Raw genomic sequence first — 14,325 nt, forward strand, 5'->3', positions numbered from 1 at the left:
CTCTCTCTCTCTCTCTCTCTCTCTCTCTCACACACACACACACACACACACACACACACACATTTAGCCCAACCGCAGCTAGCCCCTTCCATGAAGCTTTCTCTAACTGCACAAACCTCAAGTTCTGGACTCTCAATGGCCTCTAAAACCGTAGTTGTCTGACCTGTCACCAGAGGAACAGGGTTTGCGCAGCTTATAGACCAACCCATGGTGGCCTCTCCAGTAGGACTGCCTTCTCCACATGTCCACATGAACCAAGTAAACTCTAGCACATCCCTCAAAACCCAATCAATAGTCACCTTTCTTGGGAAGCCCTCCCTGACGTTCCTCCTTAACACCACTACCCCCAGCACCAGGCAGAGGCTGCACAACCTGTTCAGCCTTCCCGGAACACACTTAGAGATGAGACTCAGATGTTCTTAGCATTCCAAGCACCAAACAGGGGTGCACCCCAGAGGAGGTCAGGAAGGAATGCGAGGGACGCCTTCTTGTTTCCTAAATGGTCCCTTTGCACAAGGAAGCATGGAAGGGCAGGCCAGGTGGAAGGAAGGAACCAGAAACTAGGGCTGTGAGAGGAGAGTGGGTCAGGAAGGCGCGGAAGAGGAGCAGAACCCAAAGCAAGGAGAGAAAAGGCGGGGCCAAACGGGAGGGCGGAGCCCTCGGGGAATGAGCCTTGCCCCCTCGGAGCAGATCCAGCTAGTCACTCTTGCCCTCAGTTTTCCGGTTTGGTTTGGTCTGGGCTTTGTTTGTTTGATGGAGTCTCCCAGTGTAGCCTCAGCTGTCCTGGAACTTGCGGTGATCCTCCAGTCTCAGCTCTTTAGGCTAGAATTACAGGCGTGAGCCACCACACACACCTAGCCAGTTTTTCTGCCTGAGAAATGGTTGCAACTTCCTCCTGCCCTCTTCCCGACCTTGGGAAGAAGAAGAGGGTCGTCATCTCGCTGAGACTAGGGTGCTACCCGGTTGTGACGCTGTGTAGCCCCCGGGCGCAAGCAGAACTGCCCACTCCTGTGTGGGAGGCTGCAGGCTCTATCTGGCCATCTGAGTTTCCAAGGCACACCGAATGACTGACTACCTAAGCTGCTTCCTTCCTCTAACTCTGACAGAAGGCTCAGGCGCTTGTGGCACAGGCGAGTCCATTGTTGTCCGAGGCGCAAAGATGATTAGTGCAGGTAACTGGACTGCCACTGCCTCTCTGCTTCCCGAGAGAACATAGGTAGGGGCCAGTGGGTCACAGAGTACTTTCCTTAACCCCACAGAGACAGAGCCTGGCTCCAGGGAACAAGCTGCTTTTCTGCATTCTGCCTCCTTCATTTCGCCAAACCATGTAGCTCATGGTCCTTCCTGGTGCATAGCTTATATCGTTCCCTGATACTCTATTTTCGAGGCTTTGCAATGACAGAGCAGAGCCAGAACTCTAGTGCTCTGGGGGATAGTGGGCAAGAAAAGAATAGCTTTCAGTCTTGGATGAAGGAGTGGGAGTGGTAAGAGACAAGAAGAGAAGAAAGACAGGAGGAAGGGCAGTCCCCGGCTGAGGACAAGGGAGGAGCACCAGGAGGACTGTGAGGAGGAAGCAGCATCTACCACCTCCTTTCTCCCCCAGTTGCAGTTGAAATGGAAGATAGACGGCTGGAAGGACTAGCTGGCTGAGACAAGGGAAGAATTCTGGGATAGTAAGTTGGAGTTAAAGCCTGCATGGGTCTGACAGCGTCTGGATTGGTGCAGACCCCTCCGTGGCAGCTACAGGAGCAGGAACTGAGATAACCTGAGGTGCAAAGAGGCTCTGCGTGCCAGCTTCGCAGGGGTTCTTGCAGCACCAGACACCAGAAGGAAAAAGGCTGGTCCCAGAGCCCCCTTGTGGTCGCTCAGAACCTGACAGAAGGCGCCCAGGTGCACCCAGCCTGGTTAAGAGGCCTGGGCCTATGCAAGGAGTCAGCTGAGCTCTGAGGCCAGGCTAGGCAGAACTAGGCTTAATGCCTTGGATTTTCATAGCCACCAGCCTTTGGCATGTCTCCTTTTGGACTTCAGTTTCCTCATCTATCCAAAGAGATCAAATTGATTTTGGATGATTCCTGCACACATGTAACTCCAGCCCTGAGGGCAAGAGACTGAAGCCAAAGAAGGAATAGGCTGGTCTCAGACTTGCTGCAATCCTCCTGTCTTACAAGTGTTGAGATTACAAGCCAAAAGTATCATATCTGGCACAATGTGAGCAGTTCTAAAGAGTTCAGCATGTCAAAGTCCCACTTAGTGCCGTCCTTTAGTCCCAGCACTTCGTAGGCAGAGGCAGAGGCAGACGGATATCTGTGAGTTGAGGCCAGCCTGGTCTAGGACAGCCACAACTACACAGAGAATGTTCATCTTAAAAGACAAACAGACAAAAAAAAAAAAAAAAAAAAAAAGGCTTCAGCATGTGGTAAGGATAAGGACTCAGGTACTGGTCAAAGGCAGGCAATGGGCTCTGTTCCTCTGAGCCTCTCCCCCTGCTGAGGGCTTTGGGAGGGGGTCCCAGGAGCCCTTAGAAGGAATCATAGACTGTGGAGACTCAAGGCCTTCTGCAGTGCCTTCAAGGGAGGGTAATCTCTTAGCATCCTGTGGGTATGTTGGCGATCATTCAGGCTGGCCTGAGGTCACAAGCAGACAGCAGGAGATCAGTGAACCCTCAAGAGCGAGTATCCCTCTTGACGTGTCAGCACATGCTTGGGCTCTGTAACTCTTTCGCCACAGACACAGCCGAGGTTAGGTGAAACAGAGGCCAGAGGCTGAAGTAAGAGCCACTTGGGCATTCACAGCCTCCCACACTACCGAATGCATGGGCACAGCCCCACACTCAGGTCTCCCCACACATGTGGCTCTCCAGAGACTCCATGGTCCCTAAGGAGATGGCTGAGTAGAGTAGATAAAGAACAGAGTGTAAAAGTCTTAGACCAGGGACAAAGGGCAAGGGCAGGGTACCTGCAGCATTGGTGAGGCCCTGAGGAGGCCAGGGGCTTTGCATCCTTTCTAGCACTTACGATGGAGGCCAAGGATCCTTTTTTTTTTTTAAGATTTATTTATTTATTATATGTAAGTACACTGTACCTGTCTTCAGACACCCCAGAAGAGGGCACCAGATCTCATTACAGATGGTTGTGAGCCACCTTGCAGTTGCTGGGAATTGAACTCAGAACCTTTGGAAGAGCAGTGAGTGCTCTCAACTGCTGAGCCATCTCTCTTGCTCGAGGCCAAGGATCCTTACAAGGTGGAAAATGTATGCCAAGAAGGAACCTGGTTGGGGCTTTAACCCAGAGACCATTTCTTCCCTGGAGCCATACTCTTTAGGACTACTCTCCTGGACTATTTGGAAGTCATTCCAGATATCTAACCTAGAGGGTTTCACTGTGGGGATTATTTTAACCTTTTATCCATTTTAAGCCATAGAAACTATTTTGGAACTCTGAAGAAGAAAGAAAAGTAAACACAAGAGCGCAATGGTGATAGGGCAGTACCAGACAGAGCTGGAACAGTCAGTGGGACACCCCTTTGCCAGATGAATTGGGATATGGGACACTTTGGAGGACAGACTTGAGAGAGACCACAGGGAGAATTTCCCAGAAAAGGGCTCATGATGACATTTTCTAGGAAAAAAAACCCATGAGCTAATTAAAAGTTGAACATGACAGTGAGATAGGAAAGGAAGAGGAGAAATGAACACACAGCAGAGAGAAGGCCGTAGACAAGATGGGACAGAACCTCAGGTAGAAATGGCTAGGGATGGCCCCTAAATGTCCTGAAGTGTTCTAGACTGAGAACACCCACACTGGTTCCCCATATGGACTGACTGACCCATGCTGGGGAGTGAGAGGAGCTTTGCTACCTCAGAGTTAAGGGGAGTCAGAGGCCTCTGCCTTCCTGACCTATCCCCAGGCCCAATTATAAGTCATCCCAAGGCCACTCACATGGTCTGTGCTGATGCAGGAAGGAAAGCAAGGCCAGGCCGCCATCAACCTGGCCTCCACCTGCCAGGGAGGGAACATGAACTGTCCTGACTCTCAGTGCCTGACTTCAGAGACCCTGGTCTTGCCCCCAGTTCTGTTTGTGGAGGCCCCTGTCTAGGTCCCCTTTCAGTCCCCAGAACCAGAGGCTCTGCCAGTCAGAGCCCAGCCCAGTATCTGCCACAGGAAGGGCTCCGAGACACTGTGGAGTGGAATGTCCCCAGGATCTGGAACAGGCCTGGGTCCCAGTTCTCTCTCGGTTTGGGCTGTCCAGCTTCACTCCAGGCCAGGGCACCAGGGATCCTGAAGCTACACTGGGGACAAGACAGGGAAAACTCTGGAGAATGGGCCTCTGGCATCCCTCCCCAAGACAGAGAGGGAGCGACAGCACCTGGCTGCTGCATGCCGAAGTGGGCTAGGAAACTCATTCCCTTCCCAGCCTGGACGTAACTGATCCCCTCTAGGAGCTGCCTTCTCAGCCTGGCAGCTCTGAAGCTCTCTTGCAGGAAGCTGATCCTGGCATCAGGATGGATAGGAGGCTGGTGCATTGCTGCAGGGCAGCCAGTACCATTCGAAGCCACACCCACATGCTGGTCCAGACAGGTTAAAAACAAGTGGCCTAGAGCCCATCTGGGAAGATGAGAGATGAGAGGAGAAGCTCAGAGGACAGAGAACATGTGCACAGCAGAAAATGTGGAAGAAGCAAAAGGAGAAACCAAGAACCAAGAAGATAGAAGGAGGATAATCTGCTTCCAACAACCTCTCTGTCTATCCTCACCTAGGAGCCTGCCTTTCCAGAATACTAGGGACCACCAAGAGCATCAAAGAGGCTGGGAGTCCAGGGTGTGTGTGTGTGTGTGTGTGTGTGTGTGTGTGTGTGTGTGTCCCTATCTATCTGCCTGACTGCCTGACTGACTGACTGCCTGCCTGTAATTCTGTACACTACCTGCATACCTTATGGGGACCAGAAAAGAGTGTCAGGTCCCCTGTAACTGGAATTACTGATGATTGTGAGTAGCCATATGGTGCTAAAACTCAAACCTGGGTCCTCTGGAAGATCAGCCCTAGGAATCCAGGTTTTGTTTCTGCATCTACTTCACTATGCTTGTGACTTTGGTAAAGGCAGACTTTGGAGCCAGACAGCTGGGTTGAGAAGCTTGGTCCTGTCCCTGTCCCTGACCTCATCCAGTCTGCTTATTGACTGAAGCTTCCATTCGCTCCTCTGCAAAGTATTTCACAGGCTTTGGCTGGAAATTCAGGGCAATAATGAACAAGCAGTGACTGGCATTTGATGAGCATCCTAGAGCCTACCTGGATAGGTTGTCAAGTGGCTGGTACCATTGTGTATTTGGAACTTGGTACTCAGTTAGGGCATCCCAGTTGCTGGCTGGCTGTATGATTTCAGGCCAGACCCTTGACCCTCCTGAGCCTCGATGTCTTGTGTATAGAGAGTGAGTGGTCAGAATGCCTTCCCTGTGGGGCTCTTGAGGGATTGAATAATTAAATGATGTGATGTGTGTGGCAATAATCTCTGTACATGTGTCAGCTATAATAATGATAGGAATAATAGTGGCTTTTAGCCTGAAGACAGAGTTCAGTTTGCACGGTGCTTGAATAGTATAGTATGAACTCCTAGGTTCTATCCTAGGCATAAATTCTATCACAGGCATACTGGTGCACGTAGTTACAAGTGGGTCAACTTGGGGACGTGGAAGCAAGAGACATGGAAGCAGAGGACCAGAAATTCAAGGTCATCTTCAGATACAGAGTGGATTTGATCCAATCTGGACAATGAGAGAGAGAGAGAGAGAGAGAGAGATGGCTTTTCCAAAACAGTGTGTCTCACTATGTAATCCTGGAACTCACTATGTAGATCAGGCTGACCCTGAACTCACAAAAATCCACCTATCTCTGTCCCCTTGCTGCTGAGATTAAAGGTGTGAACTACTACACCTGGCAAGGTTTTACATTTTTATTACCAGATGTCCTGCCCTACTCCCAACATTAGAGTCAAGGGGAAGAAAGTGCTTTGCCTTCATGTAGTGGGTCACCTGAACCATAAGGGAGAGGCCAAGGCAGAGCCAGGAGAATTACAAGTGGGAGGACAGCAGGAGCATCTTCAGCAGGCATCCTGGGGTAGATTCTCAGGCTGCTGCATTTCTGCTTCATACTGACAGATGCACCGACCACACTAGTAACGGCAGCAGGGACGTACACATAAACTGCTGCAAGCCTGGATTAGTATTTGACCTTCCCCAGCTTCAGCTACCTCATCTCAAGATTAAGGCATTGGATCATCAGACAATCTGAGTCCCCTCTGACCATAATAAAATGATGACTTGGTGGTTGGGTGCATTCTAAGACACATGACCTCTATGCATTTCACCTGGAACCTACCTCTCTTACATACAGAGAGTTCAGAGGTAAGGGCATTGACCTTGCGGTTCACACGCCCTGGTCTCCCTTTGCTTTCCTCAGCCTTAACCACCCAATGCCGAGTCAAGCTGCCACACCACTTCTGGTTGCTACAGGCCGGGCGTCTGCTGCCCCCTGCTGGCCAAATGTGGCGTAGCAGCTTTTGCTGGAGCTAGGTTTGAGAGCCCAGCCTGTTGGCAGATAGGTTGTCCAGCTTCACCCGGTCCCCATCCAACTGCTCCCCCGCTCCGCCCCCTGGGATCCCAGGAAAGGCTGTGATAAGAAGGAGAAGGACTTTCCACTGGCCCTAATCCCTCTACAGAAAAGGAATTTCGAACGCAGTGGTATTTAGAAATGAATAAACAATTGAGCGAGGCCATGTCCTGCGTGCTTTAAGATCTGATAAATGTGGTTGCAGTGGTTCCCGTTTCACAAGGAAGGGGACCAAAGCAAAGAAGTCATACAACCAGCAAGCTCAAACAGGGACCTTATTATCCCTGGGAACAAGGAAAGAGAGTGTGGGAGACAGACAAATGATGAACATCTACAGACAGTACCTGGGCTGCAGGATGAGGGAGAGAAGGGAGACGAGTTTCCCTCTGACCCCAGGGCCCCAAAGATGCTATCAGCCAGACCCTGCGAAAAATCCTTCCCGGATCCCTGTGCATTCCAGCCTCAGCTCACTAGTTTTACAGCTTCCCGCAGCCAGGACGCTGTTTATGGCCGCCCCATTCTCCAGCCGTTGTTTCCAGGCCCCAAAGGCATCTGGCTTGGACAGGAGGCTGGGGGTTGGGGGGGGGGGTTGCTCCCCGCCCAGCCCTTCTTTGAACCCTGCTGGGCTCCGGAAGGAAGAGGCTGGGCTTGGGGACTGCAGGCTGCTTACTGAGCCGGAGGGGCAGGACCCCCCAGGCAGGGCCACCTAGTACCACCTAAGTGCCCCTGTTTGCTCCCGCTGTGTGACCTTGGGCTCGTGATTTAACCTTCCCTAGGTTTAGTTCACTCTTCAGAGAATGGAAATCATAGCTCTTCGAGGTTCTTTTGAGAATGTGACATGTCAGGTACAAACTTCCTGCTTCAAATTATAGTTGATATGATTAGCTTTATAGAGTCTGTAAATAAAGCAAAGAACAGAAGATTCCCTCCCCGTCCAGCAGGCCTACAAGCTGCCCCAAAGCTAGTTAGTCTTAGTCCCCTGAGGTGGACCTCCAGCGCCCCTCTACATATTTCGCCCGCCCTTGCGTGAATGTTGCCCTCTGCTGGCACTGCGAAAAACTTCACTCTCTGCCACGGAATGTCTGGGAACCAGGGCTAGAAGGGGCTCCTTTCCACGTTCTCAGGTCCCCTAGAATCTGCAAAGGAGTCATAGACATGCAGGCTATCGAGGTTTGAAAATCTTGGACACGTAGGGCAGAGCCCTTGTAGAAGGGTTGCAGAGTCATGAAGTAGTTTGTTAGCTCAGCAGAGGGAGCAATAGAAAAAAATGACATGGGCTTTTCCTGAGATGACCCAGCCTGACAACAGGGAGAGGGACAACAGAGCTACAGGAAGGTCTATAACACTATTGGAGAACTGAGGACAGGGCTGCCAGAGATGTGAAGCAAGCCCTACACCCACCGACACCTTCACACCCCCAAACCCCACTCTCACATCCCCAGTAGGTTAGGGATGGGACAGAATATCAAATGTGCCTACTAGCAAGGGCAGTGACCACCCTGAGCCTCTTAGGTACCACCTAGTGTCTGCTGAAGACAGCAACTCCCAGCCAGCCATGAGTGCCAGAACAGGCAACCTGGCCACCCTGCAAGTCAGGGCAAGGAGGCATGGGCAAGAAGTACTTCTTCATATGTCCGACAATGGGCAGTGGCCCCAGGCCCTGAGCCTGACAGCGGATATCCACCTAAGACAGAGGCACGTGCTGAGTGGCTGTGTTTTGGAAAAAACACGAAAAGAGCCCAGTTTATAGAATCAAACTAGCTGCACATGACCTTGATGACGGGTAAAGATATCTGCCAGAGATAACAAATACCCAGGTTAATTTTGACTAAGCACCGTAAAAATCCACGTGCAAAGCTGTGCTCATTGATATGGCCTTAACCCTGCTTTCATATAATACACAAGGGCGAGATGTTGGGGTCCCTCAGCTGCAAGACATCGGAGCTTGCCACTGCAGACTCAACTCATGCCTTGTGTGCCTGAAACAAAGGCTCACAGAAACTACGCCTACAACTGCTAACACTAACACGTATACAGCCTGAGGACATCTGTTGTTGACCACCTCCCCCCACTGTGGACTGCACCTCCAGCCACTCCCCTGAGTCAAGACCTGCGGGACGCCCTGAGTTTTCACCTTCAGCCCTGCAGCCGGTTTCCCTTTGACATCCTCCTAGACTTTGCTCCGACTCTTCCTGACTCCTCCCTAATTCCTTATGTTATTCAAATGTCATTGTAACCTAGAGATTCAGACCTGCTCTCTTGTATATAAATGCTGAACCCCCAAAGTAAAGAGGAGCCTTGATTGGAAACCCTCAACTTGGCTCTGTGTCCTTTTGTTCTCGAACTCTGTGTTTCAGGTCTCCTTTCTCCCTTCAGTCGAGGCAGAACCCAGTTCATGAAACTGCAGGACAGTTTCAACAGCCCATCTTTACTCCTGCTTTCCATGTGCCAGCTCAGAGAAGGCACTGGGTGATTCCAGAAGAGAGGGTGTCAAGTAAGCTCAAGGGTCTTCGGAATGTAGACCTTCCTTGAAAGCCAAGGTCCAAAAATCCTTCGGCATCATGGAGCTGTGTCCCTCAACACCACCCCCACCCTTCCCGAGCTCTGCCCTGTGCTCTCCACTCCATTTCCCACCAACTCCACACCACCACTCCAGCTGCCAAGAATTCCAAACAAAGGGCCAGGATCCAGGCCCTGTTTATGTCATGGCAAGCTCTGTCCAGCCAGAAGCTGCCCACCTTTGACCCCCAGCCCTACCCCCAGGGCTCTGCTAGAACATACATTGAGCAGAGATGTGTGGACAGGCCCTTCTTGTCTGAGGTTGAAGGAAAACTGTTTCTCAATTCTTAGCTTGAGCCCCTAACAGGTGTGGGAAGCTTCTTTTCCAGATGACTTAGAGCAAATGGATTAAGAATGCTCTGCTTTCCAGTGTGACTGTGTTCTAGCTGCCCCCTCTTTAACCCATCCACCACCACCATCTCCCCTCCACCCCACCACCTCAGGCCTGTCTGGAAGCCTCCCTCCCTCACAAATAAACAGTGCAAGGAACAGAGCCTTAGACCCCCAAGTGCAGCTGCCCTGGGTAGGTTGTAAACAAAACAGGTTTACTGTAAATACAAAGCAGGAACCTCTATAAACAGAAAGTGAGAGTGGCTCCAGCTGAGGGACTCTCAGGACAACACAGCAGAGGGAGGGTGCTCTGAGGTACCTGGTCCAGGGAAAGGCACCATAGGGACCAAAAGTGCAGGACAGGAGTGAGATAGCAAGGTGACAGTATACAGGCCACCACCTCACCAGCTCTCCATCACAGCTCACACTCCAAACCCCATGGAGCAGGGACAGAATGCCAGGAAGTATCAAGGATTTGACAATCAAGAGCTGGGTCCATTGCTAATGTCCAGACAGAGGTCCTGGGAGCAGAGGGGTCTAGCAGGAAGTCCCCAGGCATCTATTCTGGAGGGGCAGGTTCTCAACTCCAAGGCAAAAATCTAGTCTATCTCCAACACTTCCTCCACCCCACCCCCACCCCAGCTTTGGTCCATCTCACCTGACTTATTCTCCTGTTTTCTACCTCCTCCATCTCCATGTTTCCAACACGTTGAATTTTTAAAATTACTTTATTATTTCTTCTATGTATGAGTGTTTTGCCTGCATATATGTCTGTGTAGCACATATGCACCTGGTGCTCTCAGAAGCCAGAAGAGGGCATTGGATTCCCCGGAAACTCGAGTTACAGAAACGGAGCTACAGACCCTTGTGAGTGTCTGTGTGCTGCAAATTGAACCTGGAGCCTCTAGACAATAGCAAATGTTCTTAATCACTGAGCCATCTTTCTATCCCCTCAACATATTGAATTAAGGGAAAAACTTGGAGCTCATACAATCATTCATTTCATATTTCGATGACCAGTAGGGACTGCAGTTGTAGAGACATCTGGCACATGTTACTGTCTCTCTGCCCCATCTCTATACTCAATTTCACTTCCTTTCACCTGTGTATGTGGTCCTACCCCATGTGACCTCAGACAACCAAGAGTGGGGCAGAGGGATTCAGGCAGACCTACCTTGTTCTAGTGTCCACATCCATGCCTGGGTGTGAGGGGGAGGAGGAGAGATGGGGTCCCACAAATCTCCCCAAATTTCCTAGGACTAGAGAAGGTATACAGGCTGGCAGATCTTACAACCATGACCTGATTCTCCATTGCCCCCACCCCCAACTAATTGCTATTCATAGGACACAGCTGGGTGATTAATGGCCTGATTAATAATTACTCAGGCTAATAAAATAATTAATTAATTTGGCAAGCCATTATTTATCTGGCTGTCCTCAACCTGAAACTCAGAAACTAGGAGTTAGAGAATCTCCCTCCAGGCTCTTTCAAAAATATAATCTTTAACAGAGTAGGTGGAAATGTCTTTCTCCATCCTAAGACCCTTCCCAAGTGAGAGGGGAAAGGGCTGGGGTTTCTGAGAATATAGACAGAGGTTAGAGATGAACCCATAGCAACCTCAAACCCATGGAGGGGTTGACTAGAGACTGGGGGCTTTCAAGAAAGACTGGAACCATGCATCCGAGCACTCAGGTTTAGGGAATTTTTGTATGCATTCTCTCCAGCACATGATTGATGACACCATTCTCAACAAACGATTTTTATCTCTCCTCTTGTCTCCCAAATTTATGATTTTGCCCCCGAGCCCCAGCTTAGGTGAGTGAGGAGTAGGTGAGACCCAAGAAGTACTGAGGAGTCCTCAGGACTCTGCAGGGAATAAGTGCCCTCCATCTGTATCTAGGCTTTGCAGCTCCCTTAGATTTGGGTTCCCAGTAAGCCCAGAGAAACAGGGGGCAGCCAATCTCTTGAGAGGCGAGGATGGAGGCAGGGTCTACTCTAGGAGTGGCTTGTCCCATTGTCTTGTAGGCAGGTAGAAGTCAGTCTAGGCCTAGGGGCCACATGTGAGTCCTTGTGTGCTTCCGTGTGAGAGGTTAGGTGGGCTCCCAGCAACACTAAGTGTGCTTAAGAACTCCATCTTGTTTTAGATTGAGGCATGGAAAACAGGATAATAACTAAATCATGCCTAGGATAAAAGCCTCCACAAAAGAGATGCTTCTAAAGTTCATGTAGTCTAGGGTGGTGGTGTATGTCTATCATTCCAGCGCTAGAGAGTTGAAAGCAGGAGTATCAATTAAAGGCCAGACTCTGCTACCCAGATAAAGGCCAAGCTGGACTCTCTATGGGAAGGAAAAACTCAGTTTGGACTTCTGAAGTTCAAGTTAAGGATTGAGCAGGAACCTACTAGTGAAAACTACAAGCCATTGCCAAGGCTGTTGAGGAGCAGGACAAGTGGGAAAGTGTGTGTGGACACAGGCAAGGCCAAGGAGGCTGGAGGGGCGTCCTTTCTGTGAGTAGTTTGGAGATAGGAGAGGGGGCCTCACTGATTTGTGTGTTCAGAAGGCAGTTCTGGTGAATAGGGAAGAGCACTGGTACTTTGGAGCTAGGCTAGAAGACCCTGAGAACAGGATGAACTTCAGGCCTCCACAGTGGACATGAAAGATCCCTCGGGCTACTGGGGATTCCCATTCTGCTGGTCTTGAGTCGCTGCAGAACTACGTGGGATCGCTGTTCTTAAATCTTCCCACACCTCTGAAGGATGGAAGGGAGCCAGGCCTGCCTTAGGGTCGGATAGCATATATAGGGTCCACCGGCGGCCTGCAGTGGAGGCAGCGCTGCTGCCAGCAGAGGGAGCGCGTGAGACGTGCCGGAGCAGGGCCTCGCTCTCGCGGGCGCCCCTTGCCGGACACCTGTCCCCCCCACCCCCGGTGTCACCCGTGAGGACGGGTCTCCAGGGGCTTGAAGTCCCTTCTTCCAAATTGCGACCACCCAGGGCGACTTGGGCGATGGCGAGAGCGGGACGAGGCAGGTCCTGCAGACAGTCTCACCCGGAGTCCACCGGGCCAGCCCGGAGCGGGGGCGGGACGCGGGGCCACCTGGGAGTCCCAGTGGGCGGCCACCCGTGTGAGCACCTGGTCCGACCCGCCGCCGCTTCCTGGGGTGGGGGTTGGGGGGTGGAAGGGCGACTCATTCCACCTGAGCTTCCTTCCACTGCCTGACCCCTGGCAGCACCTCCTCTCCCAACCAGTTTCTAGTTATGAGGGGATTTCAGGTTACAGTCCCCGGAAATCTCATTTTCAGCCCTACTCCCTGAGCATCCAGGTTTGACTCCTTTGGGGAAGTCCTTCCTGGTGTCTCACCACCATTCCTCTTACTGCAGCTGCAGCCAAATCTTCCAAGTTATAGCCTCACTGGAGAAACTGAGCGCCTTAATTTTCTTCCCACGCTTGCTCACAATTCCATTCCCCTCTACGAAAAGCTGTCCCCGCCACCCTATCTTGCATTCTGTTTGCCTTTTGTCATTCAGGCCACCAGACGCTGCTTCTGATTGTCTCCTCGCCCCCGCCCCCCCGGCCTCCATCTAATTTTCTATCTCTCCCCCTTGCTAGCTATGTCATACCCGATCCCCAAGAAGCTTGACTAGTGGATAGCCTCAGTTTCCCCGGGAGGACGCTGAGTATGTGGCTCCCTCCCCGCCCTTCTACTAAGCGGAAGTGGGGGGGGGGCGTGGAGGTCCTAGGCTGCTTGCGGAGAGGTGCTCGGTGGGAAGCAGAGGCTCAGAGTCCCGCATCCCGCCCGCACCAGCGCGGGGCGCACGAGTTCCCATTCTTAGCTCAAGGAAGACCTCGTGTGGCCGTTGTAGGTGGCGCAGAAGAGGGAGAGCACCCAGACGCCGGACCGGATTCCGGGGTTCTGGCCTAGGGTAGGGACTCATTCCCCGACCTCCTCAGCAGTGCCTTGAAATCCTTTAGGGATTTCCACAAGCAAAAGTGATGTACTAACAGCAGCAAGTGTGATTGTGGTTAAACTTCTGGGAGGATTTCATTTAGGGAAGCAGGGAGACAGATTTTAATGAAGGAATGGAGGGCAAATGGCCTGGTCCTGGGAAGAGGGGATTCTGAGGATGGGGTGAGTGTGGGATCGTCACGGTGAGCTTCACATGCCTGTTCATTAAGGAACTACACTTAGCTGGCAGGTGGGTAGGGAACATGCCAGGGGCCTGCTCTTCGCCTGTGCCTTATGCAGGATGAGAACTGAGTGTGTGGGAGCCCAGGTCACACAACAAGCAGGACTGGGACTATGCACAGCCCACCCTAAGTCTTTTGAAGCAGGAATTGTGACAGTGCAGTGCTCCCTCCCCAACGCAGTCCTTTGCACACATTTGCATACCCAGCTGTGCACTGCAGCCTTTGGCTGTGTGCCTTCATTGGCGGTGGGCTGCTTGGCAGGGCAGAGACCCATTGGAGCGGGCCACCTCTGTGCCTGACCGCGGTCCCCGGCTCGCGCCACCTTCTGGGCATCTTTTTGCATCCTCCAGCCGCAGGCCAAAGGCCATACCCGGAATTAGACGCCACCACCTCCTAGTCTTCCAGAACCACCTGGGCTTCCTCCTAGTCCAACCTCCCTGAAGTCTCTTATCCTGCTAAAATGCAGTGTATGTGATTGGGGTATACCAAAACTCTGGGAACTCCCCAGAATTTCGAACAAAGATTATGATGTATGCTCTGGCTAAGAACATCCTTCGACTTCTGCCAGAAGCTCTGTGTAGCTTGATCTTGCATCTGGGCCAGGCCACTGGCCTTCTGTCAGAGGACTGCAGACTCTGGACTGCTCTCA

The sequence above is a fragment of the Mastomys coucha genome, unplaced genomic scaffold (assembly GCF_008632895.1).
Source record: "Mastomys coucha isolate ucsf_1 unplaced genomic scaffold, UCSF_Mcou_1 pScaffold11, whole genome shotgun sequence".
NCBI lineage: Eukaryota > Metazoa > Chordata > Mammalia > Rodentia > Muridae > Mastomys > Mastomys coucha.